The sequence below is a fragment of the Anguilla rostrata genome, chromosome 15, assembly GCF_018555375.3.
Source record: "Anguilla rostrata isolate EN2019 chromosome 15, ASM1855537v3, whole genome shotgun sequence".
Lineage (NCBI taxonomy): Eukaryota > Metazoa > Chordata > Actinopteri > Anguilliformes > Anguillidae > Anguilla > Anguilla rostrata.
This window is the reverse complement of record NC_057947.1, coordinates 11408902-11433974: the sequence shown is the minus strand read 5'-3', so window position 1 is coordinate 11433974 and position 25073 is coordinate 11408902. Positions and strand designations below refer to the sequence as shown.

Here is a 25073-nt window from a genome sequence, read left to right as displayed (position 1 = left end):
ATGAAGCAGAGAGCAGGAGCTGCTGAGTCTCTGTAGTTTTGTTGTGAGGAAGTGTATCTGTGTATATTTATACATCATCGTTGGCGTGTGATAACACTTGGCATACGATGGGGCGGCAGTGTAGCACAATGAGTAAAAGAACTGGTCTCGCAACCCAAAGGTCGCAGGTTCGATTCCCAGGCTGTGCCCTTGAGCAAGGCGCTCAGCCTGCATTGCTTCAGTATACATCCAGCTGTATAAATGGATGCGGTGTGAGAAGTTGCGCAAGTCGCTCCGGATAAGAGCGTCTGCTGAACGCCCGCGATGATAACGCGGGGCGCTTTTTGGCGGCGCTCTTTGCGTTTTGAGGTAAACGCCGCGGGGGCGCGGCGGAGCGCTCCGGAGAGCGTTACGTAAGCGTCTCTCTCCTCGCAGCGCTCTCGGGTCTCAGTCGTGTGGGGGAGTCTTGAGTGCTATTTTCTATCGGTGGGTAAAGTCTGGGCCTGCCAAGATCGCCGCTCTCCCTTCTTTCCAACGGCTTTCACATCTCACTGCTTTTATTTCCGTCGTCCCCTCCCAGATATTTTAGAGATTTCATTAAGTTACTTGGGCTAACTGTTCCAGACTTGGTGAAAGTAAATACAGAAGTTATTATATTTGTGAATATTGTTTGATTCTGAGTAATTTGATTGCTGAAGACAAAAGTGTGTTTGTGAACGTGAAAAACGATCGCCTGTCGAAGGACAATGAGTTTGAGTTGCGAAACATCCCGCGCGGCCATTTTGGTGAAAAATCTGGCACTCTGCGGCGATACGATGATCCGCTCGCCTTTTGTTGGTGACCTCGCTGAATCTCGCTGAAGTGAGCGAATGGCGTTTCTCACGCCAGGCCGAACAATGCCTCTCCGATTGCGGGATGCAAATGAGAGCGCGTGTGCACCTGCGGACTCGAAAAGGCGGTCGCGCGCGTGTGCATGATTGTAGCAACCTCTCGGTACACTCTGTACGAGCGAACGTTTACGACACATGGATTTTTTTCCAGTGAATGAGTATTGGGCATTACAGGCATTTAGCAGACGCTTTTGTCCAGAGTGAGTTACACAAGTCTTACATGGCATTTACATAGTATCCGTTTATACAACTGGGTCATATACTGAAGCGATGCAGGTTGAGTACCTTACTCAAGGGTACAACGGCAGTGTCCTACCCAGGACCTTTAGGTTACAAGACCAGCTCCTTACCCATTACGCTACACTGCTACCCATTAAAGGCTGAATAAGGAGCTGTTTATCTGTATAATGTGCTTAAAATGTGTCCTAAATGATCACGGTTAAGGTGAGCCCTAACCTGCAGTGAGGGTGTCGATGTCACAGCGCGTGCATCGCTGCACACTGCTCAGTATGCGCTTTTGAGGGCGTGCTTCCGTCACGCTCGCTAATAAAGTGCACATCTGGGTTTTTAGCATCCTGCTGGATTAGTCTTGGACTTCCTGTGGGTGATGCAGGGAAGGGGTGCAGACAGGAAGTGGGCCTGTTAGCACCACGCCGTTTTACCCGAAACCGTTTCCATCTGGGCACGCTCAAACACACCCAACCATTCTGCCAGAAAAGCAAAACATGGCGGGGTCAGAATGACCACAGCTGGGTGCTCATCTTGGGCTCTATGGTTTGGTATTTGCTAAGGCGCTGTTCCAGCGCATGGATGGAGCCCACAGTCTGGTAGCTCTTATAGTGCTCTGTTGTACTGAGCTCTGTTCTCCCTGGAGTACAGCTTGGTTATAGTGCATGGAAGGGTTCTATACTCTGGTACCTGTTAAGACATTGTTCTAGTGTATGAATGGGCTCTGTGGTCTCCAGTATTTGCTAAGGCATTGTACTAGTGTATGGATGAGTTCTATGGTCTGGTATCCGCTAATGATGTGTTCTAGTGTATGCATGAGTTCTGTGGTCTGGTATCTGCTCTATTAGGCTGTACTATGAGTATTGTATAAATATTGTAGTACTATTTTTTGAATCTATATAGTATGAGTGTTGTTGTATAAATAGTGTAGCAGTATTATTATAATCTATATAATATTAGTATTGTTGTATAAATAGTGTAGTATTATTATTATAATACTGTATATAGCATGAATGTTGTTGTATAAATAGTGTAGTACTATTATTAGAATCTGTATATAAATAGTGTAGTATTATTATTATAATATAGCCTATATATATATAGCATGAATGTTGTGGTATAAATAGTGTAGTACTATTGTTAGAATCTGTACTGTGAGTGTTGGTGTGTAAGTAGTGTAGTACTATGTCACTACACTCATCCCACAGTATGGCCTGCAGTGCTGTTCTGTCAGCGAGCTGTCACGTGCCGCGCCGGTACGCTCAGTAGCGGTAAAAGGCGGTAGTTTACCCGTCAGTCGCGCGTTTCCGCGGCGCGGTGGGCCTCTCTCGATACCGCTTCCTGTCACGAGCGGCGTCTTTGATGGCGACGCCGCGAGGCTCGTCTAGCAGCAGCCAGCTGACAGAGAGAGGCCGAGGCGCGCTTCAGACGCGCCGAGAGCTCCGAGCCGCCGCCCACGTTGCCGAATGAAACACCCCTCCCGCTCTCGTACCCGACGCCGCAGTCGGGGCGCGAATGTGACTGCCGAGAGGCTCTTCTGATGTGAAAACAAGAACAGACCCCCTCCCCCCCACCCCCCATTACCGAAATGTCAGTATTTACAGGGTTCGTTCTCATTTAGACACATTCACAGTTCCCCGTTTATGATATGAAACAGTTTAGGGGAACTTTTGTTATTAGACACTGTACATAAAGTTCCCCTTGTCACATGTATTACATTTAAAGGAAATGTTATTGTTTGACAGACGGTTGTTGAGATAAAGGTGGCTGTAATGTTATCAGCAGCTCATATGCTCACATTGGACGCCCCCGCCCCAGTTTACCAAAGGGAAGGTGGCGGGGGGCGTGAGCAGGCAGATACGTGGACGACCGAGCGCGTGAAGGGTCCTCTCACCGCAGCTCTCTCACCGCCCGTGTGCCCTTGCCTCCGCAGGTCGACGTCGAGCGAAGCGAGGAAGAGGACGAAGAGGCGCGCGGGACTGGATTACGCCGTCGGCCCGCCGAGCGTGGCGCGAGCGCGCTAGACTGGACCCCCCCTCCCCTCCCCGCTGGCCCCCTCACCCCCGACGCTCGGACGCCGCGCCGAACAGGCGCGCCACGCCCCCCCGTGACTGACCTCACCCACCGGGACTCTCGTCCTCCGTTCCTCCTCTCCCCCCCCCCCCCACTCCACCAGGACCCCGTCAGCACCCCCGCAGTGGCCGCTGAGCGACACCCCCACAACAATGAGCTCCCACAACCACCCAGGTAAGCCCCGCCCCTGCGTGCTCCAGCGCCGTCCACTCACCGAACGCACTCTGACCTCTGTTCCCTGAAAGGCTGGAGCCAGTAGGACCTGCCGGGCGTAAGTTCTCGCTGTAGCGGCGCTCGCGAAGGCCCGGGTGGTTTGTAGCCCGCGCGGTACGCGGTCGACGCCGTTCCTGTAGCAGAAGGAAACGGTTTCACGGAGCCGCGGAATCGATATGTCACCCGACCGAGCCGGGGAGCAGCCCTGAAATTCTTGACCATTCAGAAAGCCTCCCGCCCCAGGTGGTCTGGGCTCCCGCAGGGTACCGGATCTGTCGAGGCCGATTCGGCGGCGCAGCGCTTTCCTCCGACGCCGCTCGAGTCCCGGGGCCCCGGCTTTCCCCCAGTCTCCCCGTCCCTCTTTGTTCCAAACGGTTATTTTCCCCTGTTCTTAAGTTCGGGTTTTGCGGAGAAATGAGCGGTTCTGCGCCTGCCCCGCCGACGGGGCGTCCGCGCTTAACTCGGCGCGGCGGCGGGTAAATGGCGATCGACGCAATCGCGGCGGGCGCTCAAATCTACAATTTGGGCCCTCGTCGGCGGCTATCATTACGATGCGCCGGGCTATTACGGGCCGTCTGGCTGCTAGCGCCCGGTCTCGCTGCGTTGAGTCAGCCGCCATGTGTGGAGGCAGCGTGGCTGGAGAGAGCAATCTCAAGTTCCAGGCTGTTTGAGCCTGTAGGCCTCGCCTCCCTCCTCCTCTGTGCCGCTCCCCAGAGGCAGATTCTCTCCAGGGTCCTGAGGACCAGAGGGTTTCTTTCTGACTCGCTCTTAATTTTTTACATCCAGGATTCTTCAAAGGGAACTTCACTTTAATCTCTTACTGTTAGCGGAGAGCCCGTTAGCGGACAGCCCGTTAGCATCTCGGCTCAGCGTTAGCGGCTGAGGACAGGGTGTAGCGGTCCTCTGACGGCGGTTCAGTTGACTGCGCAGTCGCCAGTCTCATTTCCCGGGCCAGAATACCGAAGCAGAAAGAGCATTTATAATCTGGACCAACTCCACATCACGCAAAGTGGCGAAACCGCACGGCTTGACAAACGCATTTTAAATCGCCCCATAAAGTGACACTTAATATTCATTACTGCTTGCGTTTCTTTTCCTTTGCCTGGTCTTGGCTTTTATTAAAAGGCTGTGTCATTAGGGGAGTCAGAACGGGCCGCTCGGATTTGAGTTGTCATCGTTAGACTTCAGGAAGAAAAGTGCCTCGGAATACAAACGAGCTTACTGGACGGAATCCGTTTCCCTGTACAGGTTTAAGTGGTATAGAGAGGGTTTGGTCCAGCAGGAGTTAAACTGTTGAAGTGTTAGCCGGTTAGCCAGTTAGTTACGTAAGCGTTAGCCCATTAGTCTAAGTCAGTAGCGTGCGGTCTGTCCAGTCGCCGTCTGACGGCCTAAGAGGCTTTTCCTCCTCCAGATAGTGTCGCAACCTCCCGGGTGCGATGACAACACCGTTCCTCCGGGGTCGTTAATCCGCTTAAAAAAAGGTTCCAGAGGGCGTAACTGAAACCAGGGGTGCCCGGCGTGCGTGCGCGCGCCACCTGGGCCAGGGCTGTACATCATCCCACATCAAGCGTCTCCGGTGTTTTACGGCTTTCCTGAGGGAAGACTTCGCAAAGGGGCGAAGGTCACTGAACTCTGAGTCCCCCCACTCCCCCCAAACCTAGCTTCCGTACCTATGCCCCTTCGGCCCAAACTCTTCTTCTTTGGTGGACGTCTGCGCAGGACCGTTTGGGTAACCGGTAAGCCTTAATGAGTCGGGCGGAGTGATTGTTTGCAGTTTTGGCGGAGCAGTGATTGGGGATTAATTCAGTTAGCGGCTCGCCTACTCGCGACCGGGGTCGACGCTCACCTCTGGTCCCTCCCTTCACAGAGCTGGCGGGGGGGCGGGGAGTGACAATGATGACAACGACCCGTGTCACATAATCGCTGTTTATTCTCCTCGGCCGAAAAGCACCCTACCTCCACGGTTGTTTTCGACACGTTTTTGAATGACGTCTGTAAGCGGTGCATTTGTCTGAGCAGATTTTCGATTAGTCCCAGGAATACGCGTGTCGCTCCTCTCGAGAAGATGCAAAGCAGGTCGGAAGCTTTCTGTGGAACTGAAATAAACATAAACATTTACTACCCACCGTTAAAGCAGGCTTGCAGGTATTGAGTTACGGTATTGTTGATTTTCATCGCTTGTTCATAGAATTGAGTTTTCTTCCATGATTTGTGGAACTACTGTTTTTTTAACATCTGTTTTTAAATCAGTGGGTAGTGTTAACACCCCAGAAAGCCTCATAATTTCTCGGCATTGACCAATGGACTAACTGTGTTTGGGGAGGGGGCGGGTCTTCACCGCTCTCCCAATCATTAGTCATGTCTGCTTCGTTTGCTTCTTTCTTCTTCTCCTCTTTTACGGCTTCTTCAAAGACTTGCGCGGACTCCTGAGGCTGGGGTGCCCATCTGGCCGTGTGGGATGGGGGAGGGGGCCGGTGTGGGACACTTTGCTGAGAGCCTGTTTTGGGGTGGGAAGGAGGGCTGACTGATAACCCCCGCAGTTATTTACAGTGCACACAGCCCCCTTTTGTTAAGTGGGACACAAACCACAACAGCAGCAACAATGTGCCCCGCCCGTCTGGAGACGGTCGCCGTGGGGCTGGGAGGGACAGAGGTGACCCACGAGCGCCTGGATCCGTAGCCTAGACTTGTTGCAATGGCTGCGTTGGTTTTGTGTGCTTACGACTTGCTCGGATTTCATTTCTCACTTGTCCGTTCATTCATGGAGTAGGATTCTCAGTCAGGCCATTCATGATGTGCGCCTCGCTCAGGGGCACAGCGCCTTTGCTCCCGGCGAGATTTGAACCCGCAACCCCCCGCGGCGACGAGCCGGCTTTCTGTACCGCCGCGTCGCGGCGCCTTCGGCCCGCCGTCTCCCCCGCCGCGGCGGCTCTCGCGGGCGAGCGCGTTCGAACGCTCGCGGCGGCGCGTAAGTCTGTTGTTTTGCCGCGGCGCTGGGTTCCATTACGGCCGAACATCTGTATTGTCGCGGCGCGCGTCTCCCGGGAGCACGCCGGGTCGGCCGCCTTCTGTCGCGAGGAAGACTCTTCGCTCTTAAGCGAGACGGGAACGCCGGCCCATCTGCCCGTCAGAGAAGAAGGTCGTAAACGGTGACGTTGGTTTCCCTGGCAACGCCGCCGGGCGTACCGGCCAAATGTTATTATCTGGGTAACAGCGCGGCTATGCTTTTGTAACGCTTCCAAAACATTTCTGCCCGTCACATCTATGTGTCTTAACTCAGGCTCATCCTGGGTATCTGTGCTGAATTCAGTGTCAAGTTATACTAGTAATACTTACATTTTTTACAATTAAAAGCTGGTGAAGTTACTTAAACTATTGTTAAAATATGAAGACACATTTCTATGTCATTTCAGTGTTTTAGCTGGGTTACTCGCATAACACTGACATGTTTATAAGTGCTTGTGTAGCATTTCTCGCCTGTAAATAATAAAAAGATTAAAACCGGTGAGCTGGGCTGGGATATCAGCAGCTTCTATACCGCTTCCAGCGACCACCTGAAGAGCCCAGCTCCAGCTCCTGAACTTTACCTGCCGCTGCCCCCGACCCCATACCCCATAGCATCACCCTTCATTGCAAGGCAGAGAGGCATAGCAAATAGAAATCATTAAGATTAATTTGGGTGGGGGGGTCTAAATGTGAATACGCCCCATATAGGAGTGATCAAACATGCATACAGCAGTTTTTTATTTATTTATTTATTCATTTATTCATTCATGTATTTATTTCAGATTTTTCTGATTACATTTTTTTACGGAGGGTTTAAGAATCTGCGGGCCGGTAATCGGGGATGATTAATGAGGAAACGGTAGCACCCCTGGTATTTACGGTCATCTCGGTGTGAACCCCTCCAGATCACTGTAGCAACACCTCCGCATCATCATATGTTCTGAACCGAAGGTGTTCACATGAATCAATCAAAAGCAATCATCAGTGTGTACAATGAACTCTGATTATACATTATTATGATATATTTGATACATTACATAAAATGATAATATTCTTAAATGTATACATTATCCATTTGAGAAAAAGGCAGCTTTTGATATAATTTACTCTGCCCATGGCTCCAGCTCTGAACGAAAGGATCCCATTGGCTGGCTCACACTGCCCAGTGCTGGAGCTCTTAAAGAAAGGATCCCATTAGCTGGCTCACACTGCCCGGTGCTGGAGTTCTGAAAGAAAGGATCCCATTGGCTGCTTCTGAGGAGTGCTGCTTTTCAGAGTTTTATGACTCAGAAGGAAGTCAAAGATCAATGTAATCTCGGCGGTGTAACACCGGTGATTACACATGATTGTGCAAAACAAAACCTTGAATGGGCAGACAGGTCTCACGCCTGAAAAAAACGTTTGAGTCAGAAAGATGACAGTGGCTCTTAATTAGCTACGGCTAGCTCAAACTGACAGTGGCTCTGAATTAGCCACGGCTAGCTCAAGCTGACAGTGGCTCTGAATTAGCCGTGGCTAGCTGAAACTGACAGTGGCTCTGAATTAGCCATGGCTAGCTCAAACTGACAGTGGCTCTGAATTAGCCACGGCTAGCTCAAACTGACAGTGGCTCTGAATTAGCCACGGCTAGCTCAAACTGACAGTGGCTCTGAATTAGCCACGGCTAGCTCAAACTGACAGTGGCTCTGAATTAGCCACGGCTAGCTCAAACTGACAGTGGCTCTGAATTAGCCACGGCTAGCTCAAACTGACAGGCTCTTTCAGACTAAAAGACTAAATGTAGCAATTAAGGAGGAGCACATTGGCCTCATTAATCATGACGAGCATAGTACTTCCAAATTTTCTGATTCATACTTATGCCCATAATTTATCACTTTCGTTCACATAATTTATTAATCACTGTTATGGTTGGTATCTGCAGTGGTACAGTATCAACTTTGATAAATCACGGTGTCTCAGCATTTTCCTTTCATGAATATTTTCTGAAAAGCCAAACCGTGTTATATGTTTTGGGAGCATTTCTCAACAAAAAAAAAAGATAGAATAAATTGATGACATCTTCAAAAAAAACCACAGAGTACAAAAGATCCCGTGGGCTTTTGTCAGCGACAATAGAATGGGGACCTTTCTACTGTCCAATAATTCTCTGCACCAAATTAGCATTTTGGAAAATCAATTTTTGCTGTTTTTATAGTCGATAAATAATTCTGCAGGCGCCGTGCTTTGCAAAATGTGAAAATTGACTGAAAATATAGGATGCTATTTCTGGAAGTAAATTTGGTGTCAGCACCTGTGGAAAACGATGGTGTGTGAAAAATGTGCAAACCTTTTCTGACTTTACAGAGCTGTTCTTCAGTTTAGTTTCAACTGAATAAAAAACGGAGAACTTCACATCAGTATCAAGGTTTCCTTACACTTAATGCCGTGACTTTATTTTAGTGTTTCGCTACATGTAGTCGAAGTCAAAAACAGGCGGCCATATGTCTTTAAAAGCAGCGTAGTTGTTTCAGAGCTAGTAATGCATGTCATTAAGTCGATGGCCTTGGCAGGACTTGTGTTAAATTGGGTTTTGAGGTTAATCTTTGAACGGCGCTATGGCTCTCATAAAAGATCAATAGGAGGCACCATGTTTGTTTTGATCAGGAGGTGCCACCGCTATGCCTGTTGCCAGGAGACCTCATGTCACGACCCGTGTCTCTCTCTCTGAGAGAATGTCGCCACCCCTGTTTCAGAGGTGGGAGGACTTTTCAGGTGGTTTCAAAAAGATTGCAAATGTGCTTTCTCCTCTGTTCTGATAGATTTGGGGGGGCGTGGGGGTGAGGTGGGGGTTAAAGTACATGTTTGTCTGAGGGGGGCTATACGGAGCTTTTGTTGAGGAACTCTTGGTCATGGATACATACAGGACATGAATGGATATCTGTGTGTCCTCTCTGGTATGGCCTAAGGATGTTAAGATAGGGATGGGACGCCGTTATTGTCACCATAAAAACTTCTATGGTTGCCACCTTTCAAAGGGAAACCAGACACGAACTCCAGCAATCACAAGGTACGTAACAATAAAAATATAACGTCACCGAGAATGATCAGTTCTCAGGTCCCTCAGGGTAATGTGACATAACTTCTGTCTTTTGTGTATTGCCTACACGCACCCATGAACCTTATACTACTTATAGGGACACACACACACACACACACACTCATTAACCAAACACACTCATAGGGACCCACACACACTCATCAACCTAACACACTCACAGGGACCCACACACACTCATCAACCTAACACACTCACAGGGACCCACACACACTCATCAACCTAACACACTCACAGGGACCCACACACACTCATCAACCTAACACACTCACAGGGACCCACACACACTCATCAACCCTCCACCCTTCTTGCGACCTCACCTTAATCCAATCGCTTATCCCAGATTCAACAAGGGGCTCTGGATTGCAGTGAAGTTATAACAGCACCAGAGGTATGCAAACGCTTGCTGAGCGTCAGATATAAGCTTTTCCGATTCTAACATCATTCCTGCAGAAAAACAGAATGCCGTGCATCATGACATCTTTTCATGGAAAGAGCATATTTTCCCCCGCCGTGCCGTTGCGAGGTGGATCTCCTGATGTTTGCACAGAGGAAATGAAATATGTTTGAGGAATCCAGGTTACATATTCAATCTACGCCCGCTTGTATTCATTTTAAATGAAATTAGCTCATGTTACATTGGCGTGTTTGCCAAGCAAACACTTTTTTTTTCCCCCAGCAAGACTTACTTTGGCAGTGATTTACTTTATGCGCCGAGCCTTGGTAGGAGACAGTTTTTGCAGGCCTAGTTCCTTTTCTTGTTATAGGGCAGGGTTCCCAAATTCTCCTCTGGAGACCCCTCTGTTTTATGGTTTTTTTATCCAGCTAATCCTCTAATTGCCAAAGCGAATTTAGGTGGTGCGTTTTGTCTTCATTGCCATTTACATTTAAAAAAAAGAAAAAAGATTTCTCGCTGGTGGATGTTGGAGGTCAGGAACCAGTTGACCCCATTCTCTGCAGTAGGTGTGATTTTGCCAGTCCAGTCGATCGGTTGATCAATCAGTCAATCAATCAGTCAGTCAAGCAGAGAGTCAGTCAGTCAGTCGACAAATCAATAAATCTGGCGTGCAACACAGTCCCCTTTTTTGCGAACTCAAGCTCGGGAAACGGCTGGGATATTTCCAGCCAGAAAAGGCTATCACGGCTGGAAGTAAAACAGGCGCACGCAGGTGTCGACCTGGCTTGTTTTGGGATTAGAGCCATCGTGCTATCCGGCTCTCTCAGTCACAACTGTACAACCCCGGCGTATCTGATATCCCAGCTGCACACAGCGAAAGCCGCTCGTCGCTGTTGGCCAATGGTACGGTCAGTCTCTCCAGGAACAAGGTTAAAGTATGAATGAAACCCGGGACACCATTATCTCACGCATACACACACACAAAGAAAAAAAACCAGCGAGGCCGTGTGGGCAGTCTGAACCGCACCTCGTTCGCCGCTGTAGTATTGCGGTTTCCTCTCCCTTTGACCCCGCCGACGGGGCTTATCTGAAACGCCGGGCTGTAAAGATGGCTATCGCCTCACCTGAAGCGCCGAAGCTCGTCTCCTTTCTTTCAGAGCTCCAGCACTGGGCAGCGTGAGCCAGCCAATAGGATCCTTCCTTTCAGAGCTCCAGCACTGGGCAGCGTGAGCCAGCCAATAGGATCCTTTCTTTCAGAGCTCCAGCACTGGGCAGCGTGAGCCAGCCAATAGGATCCTTCCTTTCAGAGCTCCAGCACTGGGCAGTGTGAGCTAGCCAATAGGATCCTTTCTTTCAGAGCTCCAGCACTGGGCAGCGTGAGCCAGCCAATAGGATCCTTCCTTTCAGAGCTCCAGCACTGGGCAGCGTGAGCCAGCCAATAGGATCCTTCCTTTCAGAACTGAAGCAATGGGCAGAGTAAATTAAACCCCACCCCCCCCCCACCCCCGGAGCTGTGGGAGGGGGCTGCGTCCCTCCTCCAGACCCCTCGCCCAGCTCTAGACCCCCTGCCACCAAAGCCCCCTTTGTTCGGAAGCAGGGGTCCTTGTCGTTGGCCTTTTAATGCCCCAGTTTGAGACGGGGGGCCTGTTCCAGCCCCCGCGGATGACGTCAGGCTGCTCTGAACGCCGGGCTTTATTGCCCCGAATGGTTGTCATTAAAAAACGGAGGGGGCCCGGGGCGGTTAGCGGGTTAGCGAGCGGAAACCGCCGTCTGGCCGCAGACGCTGCCGCTTTAATGGGGCGGCGGTCGAGCCGACCGGCTTTTCGCCGGGAGGGCCTGCAGGAGAGGTGGGTCCCGGCTCCTTGCCCTGGCTTCAGATTGTAAGGGTTGCCAGGTTACAGTGGCCACCTCTGGTCATGGCCTCTACTCAACGGTCCACTTCTGGTCATAGTGTCGACCCAGCGGTCCACCTCTGGTCATAGTGTCAACCCTGCAGTCCACCTCTGGCCATAGTGTCAACCCTGCAGTCCACCTCTGGTCATAGTGTCAACCCAGCAGTCCACCTCTGGTCATAGTGTCAACCCAACGGTCCACCTCTGGTCATAGTGTCAACCCAGCAGTCCACCTCTGGTCATAGTGTCAACCCAGCAGTCCACCTCTGGTCATGGCCTGGACTGGGCTGGGTTGACTGTGGCCGCTGGTGTCCGTGGGTTCATGCGTAGCTCGTGCCCCGAGCGTTGAGTCACGGAGTCCACGGGCCACAGAGTCCTGGCAGGGCAGCGGGTGCCCCTTCCTGGGCACAGAGTGGCAGAGACCGGGCCCTACGCAGCACAGCCTGGCACACCCCGGATTGGGGTGCGGTACAGACCAGGCCCCACGCAGCAGGCCTGGAACCCCCCCCCCCCCCCCCCACCGGGGGCCAAACGCCTCTCCCATTTCCGGGCCTGTCGGCACATCGAACCGTCTGTTTTTTATGGTGCATTTTCTTAAAAACCAAAGCAAATACCGGAGATTCTGTTTGGTGCTGTGCAGCATTTATATAAAAATGTAAATTATTCGAGGGACATTTGTTTTTAGGATACTAAAATCCATTTCCTTTCCCTTGAAGATATTGACTGTTTTAATGCTGTGAGATTTTTGTGCTGTGAGTAAATTTAAATGGCGCTTTTGTTTCACTTGGGTACTCGGATACAGTCAGTGGTTCATTATGACGCATGATTTGTTCATTGTTTGAGTTGTACAGTTTGGGGGGGGGTGTGACCAGTTTTCGGGGGGTGGGGGGGTTGACCAGTACTCCTCGTTCCCACTACATGAACAAAGATCCTCTTGAACTTGTTCCTGCACGTGGAACGGGGTGCACACATGGGTTCAGCATTTGGCTCCAGTGTCATGTGTAACAAGTGTGTGCTGCGTGTGTTTGGTACAATGCTGTGTGTGTGTGTGCGCTGTGTGTGTGTGTGCATGCGCTGTGTGTGTGCGCTGTGTGTGTGTGTGCATGTGCTCTGTGTGCGCTGTGTGTGTGTGGATGCGCTCTGTGTGTGTGTGTGTGTGCATGTGTGTGTGTGTGTGTGTGTGTGCATGTGCTCTGTGTGTGTGTGCGCTGTGTGTGTGTGTGTGTGTGTGTGTGTGCATGCGCTCTGTGTGCGCTGTGTGTGTGTGGATGCGCTGTGTGTGTGTGTATGTGTGTGTGTGCATGCGCTCCGTGTGCGTGTGCGCGCTGTGTGTGTGTGTGTGCATGCGCTGTGTGTGTGTGGTGTGTGTGTGTGCTGCATGTGTTTGGTGCTGTGTGTGTAGTTTAAGTGTGCATGTGTAACATTTGGTATATATGACTTGTGTGGTAAATATTGCATGTGTGTGGTATGTATTGCTTATGTAGTATGAGAGTTGAAGTATAGTGTGTGTGTGTGTGTGATGTGTATGTGGTATTGCAGTATAATGTATGTGTGTATTGTGTATGTGGTATTGCAGTATAGTGTGTGTGTGTGTGTATTGTATATGTGGTATTTCAGTATAATGTGTATGAGTAGGACAGCAGTGTGTGTGTGTGTGTGAGAGAGTGTGTGTCTGTGTGTGTGTTGTGTATATGGTATTGCAGTATAACGTCTGTGTGTGTGTGTGTATTGTGTGTGGTATTGCAGTATAATGTGCATGTGTGTGTGTGTATTGTGTGTGTGGGACAGCAGTGTGGTCCGTGTGTCATTGTGGGCAGTGAGAGGACTCATGACTCACTGCAGTGATTCAGTCCTGCAGGCAGAGCTCTGATTGGCCAGCAGCTCTGTGTGTGTGTAAAGTGTCTCCGAGGGCCAATGATAATGACTTGGTGAGAATATGTGCCTAACTGCACCCATATGCAGCCCATATGAGCTCTCTGTGAGGTGATTTCAGCTGCCTCAGGTGTGCTAGTCATCCTGGCAGGAAAGGCTCACTGAATCTCTCAATGAATCTCTGAATTAATCTGTGAATGAGACCTATAACTTCACATGAACCTCACACTGAGTAAACTGGCATACTCAAACACACACACACACACACACGCTCAAACGCACACGTACACACACACGCACATGTACACGCACGCACTCACACATACACACACACACAGACTCATGCACATGCACAAACGCACACGTACACACACACATGTGCATGCACGCACTCTCTCAAACACACACACACACACACACACACACACACAGAGACTCATGCACATGCACAAAACACACACGCACATGCACAAATGCACATGTACACACACACGCACACATACGCGTGCACTCACACGTACACACACACATGCACACAGAGCTGAGAGGGGACTCCACTGGCTGCACTTGACAGATCTGAGGGTTCTTTTTGTTGAGTCCAATCTCGTGTCAAAATCAGCATTTTTTGGGTGACTTTTCCTGGTCTGATCTGCTCCCAGGAACACTTACGTTTTTATGTTTTTTTTTTTAAAGATTTTTTTTTCTTTTCAGAAAACTTGAAGTTCAAAAGCTTTGATCATATTCTTTTTAAAAAAATCTATTCAGAAATGTGTTTGTATTTCAGTCTCTGCCTTTGATTCCTGGCAATATAAACTGCTGAATGTTGATTGATTCTGTGGCTGTGTGTGTGTGTGTCTGTCTGTCTGTCTGTGCATGTGCGTGTGTCTGTGTGTTTGTGTCTTTGTCTGTGTCTGTCTCTGTGTGTGCGCGTGTGTGCAGTGTCTGTGTGCGTGTGTTGCTTGGTGTGTGTGCGCGAGCGCTGTCTGTGTGTGTGTGTGCGCTTGTATCTGTGTGTGCGTGTGTGTGTGTGTCTCTGTGTGTGTGTGCTTATGTGTGTGCGCGAGCGAGCGTGTGTCTGTGTGTGTGTGTCTGTGTGTGTCGTGTTGTGTGTGTGTGTGTGTGTGTCTGTGTGTGTGTGTGTGTGTGGCGCTTGTGTGTGTGTGTGTGTGTGTGCGCGAGCAGCTGTGTGTGTGTGTGTGTGTGGTGTGTGTGTCTGTGTGTCTGTGTGTGTGTGTGTGTCGTTTGTGTGTGTGTGCTGTGTGTGTGTGTCTGTGTGTGTGTGTGTGTGTGTGTGTGTGTGTGTGTGTGTGTGTGTGTGTGTGTGTGTGTGTGTGTCCACATCACAGCTCTTTGAGGAGACGTGTCCCGGACAGTCTGTGCTTGCCCTGTGCAGGTAGAGCCCGGGCTTCAGACAGGCTGAGACAGGGCTCTGTACGGGGCAGGGAACCAGGCCCGCGCGCGTTAGCGTTAGCGCCTGTCCCCGCTGTCATCACGGCAACCGCGCGCCGCCCCAGCGCCATGGTTACTCGGGGCGGTCTGGAGGAGGGCGCTGGGCGGCGGGCGAGGCGCTGGGACTGCTTTTCGGGATCCGCGGTCGCTGAATTCCTCGTCCTTTTCGGCGCTAATTTAGCGGCAGATGGTTGTGAATAATTCATGTGGAGCTTCTGGGCCGCGCGCGCAGCTTAGCCCGTATCACGTACCCGGCGTCTGATGCAAAAAAAGGAAAACGCACCAGAATCTTCCTACGTGACTAATCCTTTTGGCGGAGCGTACTCTCGTGAACAAATATCATTTTCCACTCCGGTTAGACGTTTATAATAGAATTTGCGAATATCAACACAAGTAGAGTACATGTGATAATTCTTTTGAAATGGCATTTTGGTTGAGCGCGTTGTTATATTTATTTATTTCTGTTGAGCAGATGGTCCTGTTCGGAGCAACTGGACCGATGCGGATTAAGCATGTCGCTCGACGGGTACAGCGGCTGTGCCCCACCTGGGACTGGAACCTGTAACCTCTGAGTTGTAGGCCCAGTTCCCTTACCGTTTTACCATTGTTAGACTGGAGGTGTTTTATTGCGCGTCTCTTCCTACTTTAAACAACCTGAGAGCTCTAGAAACTCTGGACATACCCAATGTGGCTAATGGTACGAGGCTAATTTATAGCATTGGCCAAGGTTGAGAAACGCCCAGAGACAGTGAATGGAAGGTTCATGAAAGCAGGTGGTGGTGTTTCCCTATAATTCAGTTAGTTTATCTGATCCACTTCTAAAAGGAATTCTGTCAAGGCCGTTACCGTGGTAATAACACTTCTGTAGTAAATATAGAATCCTTTACACCAAGATCAGAGAGAGAGTAAGAGAGAGGGAGAGGCAGTGTTAAAAATCAGGTGCAGGTTGAAGCTCTGTTTCTGAACGTGTGGGATGTGTAGTAAATTTTGGGGTCCCGTCGGCCATTTTAGGGGTAATTTCTCCCAACTGAGTTTCAGCCAGCGTCAGTAGAGAGGAGGAAGTTATCTTGACTGTGCAGCTCCGCAATTGCGATTTTGTGGCTGTGAACCATTTGGCTAACCCAACTGTCCGTGTCCGTGGTGATGGTGTGTGCGTGTCAATTAGCCCTGACGCAATCACCTTCTCAGGTACTGCAGCAAGAGCCACTTCAGAGCCAGAGGTACACGACTGATTATGGAAAGACCCGGAAATTGAGAGAAGACAGAACTGAAGACAATGTACAGGAACACGCCTGTCAAATCAAACTTGATCTTCAACGCACAGGTCATCTGATTATTGTCAGAAGAAAAAAAACATCAGAGAAAAAGACATTGGGGGGGAAAAAACAGCATGAAGTAAAAATGATTATTTTTGCCACTGTGCACTGTCACGCTCGAAGATTAGGTGCCTGAGATGAATACATTGTATGTTTCTTTATTTGATACTAATAACGTGCAGTATTAAATTTTTATCTGACTTTTTGTAGAAAACACGCATCCCAAAAGAGCGCTTCACAGACATTCAGAACCAAAATTGAGGAACCAGCTGAGGAAAGCTACAAATGAATGAAAGTAAATGAATGATAATAAATAAAGGAATAAAAGCAGTGTTGTATTAAAAAGGGGAACGCTTAAACAGTAAAAGAAAGTGGGCAAAACACGTAAGATAATAAAAAGCCAAATTAAAAAAATGAGTTTAAGTTTAAAACTGCTGCTGTTAGAACATATTCATGGTCAAATCACGCTCATTTAATACCCCAGATTGAAAGAAAAAAACAGCTCTATTGGGTGTTCGATGCTTTCAACAGAGTGGTTTTACTGCTACCGTTATGGGCTAATTACCTCAGGTAGTGTTTATACTACGAAATTCAACAGCTCAACCCTTCAGCCCTAAAACCTTTAATGGCGGTATTTTAAGGCCGGTGATTTTGCTTTGTGGACGCGGAGTCTCTCGTGTTTCTGTGGCAACGAGCTGCCTGGACGTCCGTCGCCGCCGGACTGTTCGGCGTGGACAGACCTTTGTGTCAGCTTGGTCGTCGTGCGAGTTTAACGTTGCCTGGGTCTGCTGCCTGGAGTTTCAGGGCGAATCTTGCTTTAGTGGCTGTCCCAGGGTAGCTAGAGTACCAGGGACCCCCCCCCCCCAAAAAAAAAACGCAGGTGCATCTTCTCGTGGCTTTGGGGGTTTGATTTACTGTTTGGGGGTGCACATGCATATGTGTACACTGACCCTGCTGATTTTTGTATTCCCCGAGTACATTTGAGCCCTGGGAATCTTCTCAACACACTTGTTCCTGGTTGTGGCTATGCGCTTTGTTGTACGTCGCTCTGGATAAGAGCGTCTGCCGAATGCCTGCAATGTAATATCATGTAATGTAATGGAGGATATTTTAAAAAACGTGCATCGCGGGATTCGGTCGAACCGACGAATTTGGAGAACAGTGACTGCGAAGTGAATCATAATCTTCAGAAGATTAAGAAACGCTAGTCCTCTCACGGGACGGTTTCGCGGTTTTGGTATTAAAAGGGGAATCTTGCTCGGAAAGGTCTGGGAGGTAATTAAACACGAGCGTTTCAAACGCAGTCGGATTTCGTGTCATCTTTCTAACTGCTGTTCGTTTTTTAGTGGAAGGAGGGAGAGAACTACTTTGACAAATAAAAAAGTTAACTTTCCTTAAATTTCCTTAATTAAAAATAAAAAAAAAACAGCCAAGACAACAGCTTTAGGCTCATTCAGTTCTTTTGGATAAGGGCACAAAATGTCTTTGCCAATGTACTTTTAATTTGGTTAAGTACAGGTGTGTGTGTGTGTGCACAAAATGCTCAGTCTGACAGATTTTTGAAAAATATACTTAATGGAGCAGTAAGTGGCGTCAGTGTGAGAACAAGAGAAGAGGTTTAAACAAAGCCTCGATAAACGGCCACTGTGCAAATCTTCTCAATTAACACGCTTTTAACGTTAATCACCGAACAGTCCGCCCTCTGCTTTGAAATGTTTTCAATACTTCGTTCCAGCGGCAGTTAACAGGGTAGCCCGAGATACGGCGTCCGGAACACTGTACCCTTCGTCACCCTCCACAGAATCTATTGCCGTTTGTTTTAATTATGCGCACTTTTTCAGAAAACATGATGCCTGTTTCTCGTATATAATTAATATAATCGCCATCTAACAGCCTTGAATTAAAAATAAATATATATGTGTTCCAATATTGTAAGTGGGAGTAATTTGCGTATCTGGCAGTGTAAGTGTGAAATGTGTTGCAGTATCTTGATAATGTTTTTTTTTTTTTTGCAGTGTATTTCCAGTATATTCTGTTTCCCTGAGGGGTAGACTGGCAGTGGGGTGTATGTGCAGTGGGGTGTATGTGCAGTGGGGTGTATGTGCAGTGGGGTGTATGTGCAGTGTGGTGTATGTGCAGTGGGGTGTATGTGCTGTGTGGCTTGTGGCTGTTTGGTATGTGGCGGAAACAGGCCTATGGGCCGGAAACCACACTGCCAACCAGACCTCCAGCCGCACGTGGAAAGAAGGCGTTAATCACGGCGTCTGCGCCCCGCGGAGGGAGGCCGGGGGGGGTGGGTTACTGCACACTGCGTCTGGGAACCCCGAAGCCCAGACCAGACGCAGAGGAAGCGGGAACGAGCGGCTCATTAACCCCCCCCCCCCATAAGGAGGATTGTGGGTAATGAGCTGGGGGCAGATGTGGAGTCTGAGCTCTCTCCCTGCTCTGCTCCAGCCTGCTTTGCACTTCCAGGGATGAGTCCTCACTGAGTCTGAACCGTCTGATTGAGCAAAATGCTCGAGTTCAAACTGTGTCTGAATCGTCTGACTGAACAGACTGATCGAGTCCTCACTGGGTCTGAATCGTCTGACTGAACAGACTGATCGAGTCCGCACGTGGGCGAATCGCGTCTGACTGAACAGACCGATCGAGTCCTCACTGGTCTGAATCGTCGACTGAGCAGAACTGATCGAGCCTCACTGGGTCTGATGGTATGACTGGACAGATGGATCGAGTCCTCACTGGTCTGCAATCGTCTTACTGAACAGCGATGAGTCCTCACTGAGTCTGAATCGTCTGACTGAAAGATGATCGAGTCTCACTGGTCTGAATCGTCTTACTGAACAGACTGATCGAGTCCTCACTGGGTCTGAATCGTCTGACTGAACAGACTGATCGAGTCCTCACTGGGTCTGAATCGTCTGACTGAACAGACTGATCGAGTCCTCACTGGGTCTGAATCGTCTGACTGAACAGACTGATCGAGTCCTCACTGGGTCTGAATCGTCTGACTGGACAGACTGATCGAGTCCTCACTGGGTCTGAATCGTCTGATTGAGCTGACGGGCCGGGTTTAGAGGTTTTGGATTAGGACATCCCTGCCCGGTGTCAGTACCGGTCCTGTCGCGGTTCTGACTGCAGCGGCACAGTTTACCGCCGTTGCGAGACGGCTCCTTCCGCATCGCCGCGCCGTTACCCGCAAGCGGAGCTCGCGCGGGCGTGCGTTCGGAGGCAGAGGCGTCAGGGAGGCGGGCGTTTAACGCGATTTGCGCCGGCCCACGTGAGGAGACGCAAACGCCGTAGAAAAGAGAATACGGAAAACAAAGAAGTTTCGGTGTGATGAGCGCGCGCGAGCGAACGGAAAACGCGGCGGAGGACACTCGATTTGTTACGACGGTCTCCGGAGCGAGAGATAATCCGGGAAGCCGGTGCGAACGAGGACAGGGAGCCGCGCGGAAAAGGTGGCGGGCTTTCGAGCGGTAATCCTCCGCACTTCGGCGGCAGAAAAGCGTCCGTTACGCAACCCGAATCCGCAGCGCTAGCGGCGCTAACGGTCTCCCGGGCTCCCGCTAACTTCTCCCGCCTCTAATCCGCGAGTAAGCCGCGAGAAGAATCCTGAAAACACCCCGCTAGAACAAGGGAGCGTTCGGGCCAACTTTGGCGCAGTTAGGAGTTTGTTTCTCTTTTTTTAAATTTGATTTTTTTCGTCTTTGACACCACGCCGCGGAGGAAAATTTCGATCGACGAGTCCACGGAGCGCCGGTCCCGCGGGAGCGGCGAAGGCGAGGGACGGCGGGAGTCGATCCCGTTCCTAAATAAAACCCTCTCTGGGGCTCGCCCAAGCCCGAGGCAAATCGGATCGGGAAATGCTTCATCTCCGCGAAGTCATCCAACCCGCCGTTTCATGCCCTGGAAAAAAAAAAAAACTTACGACACCCTTTTCTTTCTGCTTTGCGAAGTTTGACCCCCCCCCCCCCACCCTCCTTTCTCTCCTCTGAAATTCAATCAATATCTTCTTTCTGCTGCCAAATCCAATCTCTCATTGTGTAAATAAAGTGTGAGTAATGCTTTGTGGTGTAAACCTGGGAGCTAGAGCATAAACTATTCAGTGTGAACGTGGGTAATGTAGTCCAGAGGCGGCCTCTGAGGCAGGCGTTCTTCCCGAGGTCCGTATCCAGGAGCTTTGAAGTCGTCACGTCTGCAGCCGGACGTCTGAGACGCCTGAAACCGCCTCGGACCTGCTGGTGCACACCTCCTCAGAAGCTCTGCCCCCTTCTGTCAAACCCGTGCTCAGGTAGGAGAGACTGAAATAGTCTGAGACAGAAAGGGCTCTGAGGAGATGCAAGTGGAAGAAAAGCTTTGTGCGACTTGTACTGAGAGTGAATTCAAAATAGTCTTCTCTCGTCAACAGTGAACTTTCAGTGCGTATGGAGAGGGAGGGAAGAGAGAGGGAGGAGAGAGGCAGGAGAGAGGCAGGAGTGAAGGAAAGGAGCTGCATTGGGCCAGGCTCCAGCAGAGCGGTGGTGTTTGAGTGGCTGACCCCCCCCCAGGTCAGCTGTGTGTTGTTCCAGGAGCGGTTGTCGGCCAGTTGTCGGGGCAGAGAACAAGATTCCACTGGCATGGCCCCATCCGCTGCCACCGTCCTCCACGGGCCTGTCCGTTTGTCTGTGCCCAAATCCTGTCCGTATGTCCTTGCCCAAATCCTGTCCGTTTGTCCGTGCCCTGATAAGGGGAAACTACACCTGAAAAAAACCCCTCTGGGGAGAAAACATTGCAAGCGGACTCACAGCTAAACGTGTCTCTGGCCAGCGCCGTTGTCCAAATCGCTGCCTACCTTTGGCAGAAATCTGACGCTTAAATCATCCTCCATTTTGTTTAGTGCCTTTGGTTCACATCTCTGCAGCGGGAGATGATGATGCATCTCAAGTCAGGGAATGCAGTGTCTGAATAAGCGCTGTAGTGCTACTAGAACCGCACAGGAAACACTGAACTCTGGGAAAGGGGTTGATTCCCCGTTACGTTAGCGTTAGCGCCGGCGCTGGCTTCTTCGTTAACCCTTTCATCGCCTGAAGGGCCTGAGTGTGGAGCAGCGGAGACGGCGGCTGGCGCGGTTCTGCCGTCTGTTCGGCAGAAACCCGAAACGCGCGAGTCACGGGGGCGGGGCCTGCCGTTCCACTCCCCGTCCTGACGGGGGCCCGCATCGGGACGACCGCGGGGACCTTCTCAAACAGCCGCGCCTCCCTCGCAGATGGACGCCCTTTTTTTACGAAATCCCGTCGACTGCTAAAAGCGAGCTACACCAGGACGGAAGACTTCCAAACGCAGTGCTGAGAGCCCGCACACGCAGGCCTCCCCGTCACGTGCTGCTCTGCGGTATCGGTGACACGGTTCTGGGGCAGGACGACCGCGGTCGTGCGTAGAGGCTTTTTAAAGGGTGTGATATTTCACCTTTAAAGCAGAGAAATAATAACCAGGACTGTGGTTCACAGCCCACATCCTGTCACACAGGAAGTACCAGTCTGGCATTCAGTGGTAATTATGCTATTTTGATGCCGTATCGCGAAATATTCTATACGTTCTTAATTGCGGAGGAGAAACGACACGATTTTCACGAACCTGAGATTGGGGTCAGAGTTCACTCCTCTCTTTTTCCACCTGGGAGCTATTGCATACCTCTTCTGGGTTAGCAGTCTCCCTTTTAGCCAGCTAGACTTGTGAAAGGGAAGAGTTACAGATTTAGCCATGCTTAATTTAAAAAGAGCCAATTAAATAGCCTTATCAATGACAGCTTCTGCTGAGTTTTTGTCCAGCACATACCTCATTGTACACACACGGCAAGCTCCAGTATCAAGAGTTAAGCAGAAGTTTAAACACCAGCCGCTATATCTAGATGTTAAGTTAGAACACCGTGCTGCGGTTCTGATTGTGCTGAAAGGGTATTCGGTCCGCCTTGTTTACGTGAAGCAGGTGACCCTGGTGAGTGACAGGCTTGCTGAGATGAGCGGAGAGCTGAACGCAGGCATCCCCGGGCTCTGGTGTTTTTCTCTGTTTGCCGGGTTGTGTCAGGTGGAGTAAATCGGAGCGCGTGTGTGTTTTGGGAGTTCTGTAGCATTCCTCCCTGTCCTCGAGAGGCCGGCCGGTCCTGGTTTTGGAAGCTCTGCAGTGCCGCGCCCCCCGCCCCAGTTCCCCCATGCCCCCCCCCCCCCCCCAGCGAGAGAACGGCGTGTACTCGAGCTCTCCTGCCACGGGCCGCCGGGCTTATCTGCAGCCCTGATAGTGCGGGCGAGGGGGTGGGTGGGGGGGGGGCTGTACGAATACCGCTAATTTATCAGCCCCGGATAAGAGCGCCCGGCGAATCGCGGCGGTGTTATCTCTCTGGAGCTCCTCCATCCTCCCGCTGCCTGTGTCTGGCCTATCGAGCCCCCCCCAATCACCCCCACCCCCGTTCACCAGGAATCCCACGTTCAGCCTATATTCTGCATTAAAACAAAAAACAGGCCACGTTTGGGACCAACTGCTCGTCAAAGCCAGAAAATGTGTTCTGTAAGCAATCTCCCTCCTCTCTCAGGGGAGTGCTCAAACTGAGGAACAGTACGGCGCGGTTTGAGCTGTTCTCGTTTATTTTATTTTAACTTTTGTTTTCATCTGTAGTTGGTTTCTGAACTGTTTAAATGCGCCTTGGATGCGAGTAAAGCAGAGCCGTGGTGAAGGATGCAGGTACAGGCTTTTATTTGGGACGGGTGGCGGGCCTTCCTTTGTGTGAAAAGGGAAGACAGTTAAAGGGGGAGAAAAAAACAAAGGCAAGGGAAACGGTGGAGCGGTAGGCCGGATTCCGCGCTGTCCCAGCGATAGCACCGTTTCCTGTGGCTGCGGCTGGGATGTGCAGCAGCTGGCTGGAGTCCTAGGGCTGCCGAGCTACATTAGGCTAACGGCGCTCTCCGCTAACCCCTCCAGCTCTACAGAATGTGCAGAGCTGCATTAGGCTAACGGCGCTCTCTGCTAACCCCTCCAGCTCTACAGAACGCTGCATGGGCACATAGCTAACCCCGCGCGCTCTTGCTAACCCCTCCAGCCTACAGAACATGCAGAGCTAGCATTAGGCTAACATGTCGCTCTCCGCTGAACCGCTCTACCTGCAGCGCTCAAACACCGAACATGAGACATGCAGGCTCTCCTCAGCTACAACTGCAGAGCGCATTAGGCTACGGCGCTCTCCGCTAACCCCTCCGCTCTACAGAACATGCAGAGCTGCATTAGGCTAACATCACTCTCCGCTAACACCTTCAGCTCTACAGAACATGCAGAGCTGCATTAGGCTAACATCACTCTCCGCTAACACCTTCAGCTCTACAGAACATGCAGAGCTGCATTAGGCTAACGGCGCTCTCCGCTAACACCTCCTGCTCTACAGAACATGCAGAGCAGCATTAGGCTAACGGCGCTCTCCGCTAACACCTCCTGCTCTACAGAACATGCAGAGTAGCATTAGGCTAACGGCGCTCTCCGCTAACCCCTCCAGCTCTACAGAACATGCAGAGCTGCATTAGGCTAACAGCACTCTCCGCTAACACCTTCAGCTCTACAGAACATGCAGAGCTGCATGTAGTGCTCAGACAGAGAGCGCTGCTCGCTCCGCTAACACCTCCTGCTCTACAGAACATGCAGAGTAGCATTAGGCTAACGGCGCTCTCCGCTAACACCTCCTGCTCTACAGAACATGCAGAGTAGCATTAGGCTAACGGCGCTCTCCGCTAACACCTTCAGCTCTACAGAACATGCAGAGCTGCATTAGGCTAACGGCGCTCTCTGCTAACACCTCTTGAAAGTTACATTTGCAATGCGCTGGTGTTGGTTGGAAAGCTGTTTTATGACTGCAGCGTGAGTGTGTTTATAGAATGTGTGTTTGACTATGGCAAACGTGTATGTATGTATGTATGTATGATGGTGACATTGATATACTATGGTGTATTTTGTTTTAGTTTTTTTTTTGTATTTTTTTTTAATGAGTAGATCTTGTGATTTTATGGAGACAAATACTGAAGAAATACATGTTCAAACTGATTCTGAAATTTCAATCAGTAAGATAAATTAGACTGCTCAATTATGTAGGTATAAAACTAATACATAGAGGAAGGTGTAATGATTATTACTTGTTTCACTCAAATGCTAATTACTTTTACATTTTGCTCTATGTTGATATTACATGGATTTCCTATTACATTTATTATGCCAGTAAGAGAAACTGTTGCAAAATATTGCATTAATAGTCAAAATGTGTTTATAAATTCAATGTTTCCATAATTTGTGGCAGTACTGAATGTGTTCTCAGATTATAGAGTGTGAGAGTGTTTCTCAGCTGAGTGACTGCATGGGAACTCATGCACAGTTCATGGCCACGTGCTCCAAATTCAGCTCCCTGCTCGTGTGTGTGTGTGTTTGTGCGTCTGTGCTCGTGTGTGTGCGCGTGTGTGTATGCGTGTGCGCACGTGCATGCTTGCGTGTGTGTGTGTGTGTTTGTATGTGTGCGCATGTGTGTATGTGTGTGTGTGTGTGTGTGTGTGTGTGTGTGTGTGTGCGCGCGCATGTGTGTGTGTGTGTGTGTGTGTTTGTGAGCGTTAGCTGTGTGACAGGCTAGACGTTCCTCTCGTTCCACCTTAAACCCAG

At 50.2% G+C, this 25073-nt stretch overlaps 1 long non-coding RNA gene across 1 annotated transcript in view; it reads left to right on the top strand.

The window, feature by feature from the left end:
• LOC135240393 (uncharacterized) overlaps positions 1-25073 on the top strand; it is a 74764-nt gene that overhangs the window by 10384 nt on the left and 39307 nt on the right. Inside the window, exon 2 of the long non-coding RNA XR_010325671.1 lies at positions 3031-3344. This is a non-coding gene — a long non-coding RNA (uncharacterized LOC135240393). The remainder of the gene's footprint in view (positions 1-3030; positions 3345-25073) is intronic.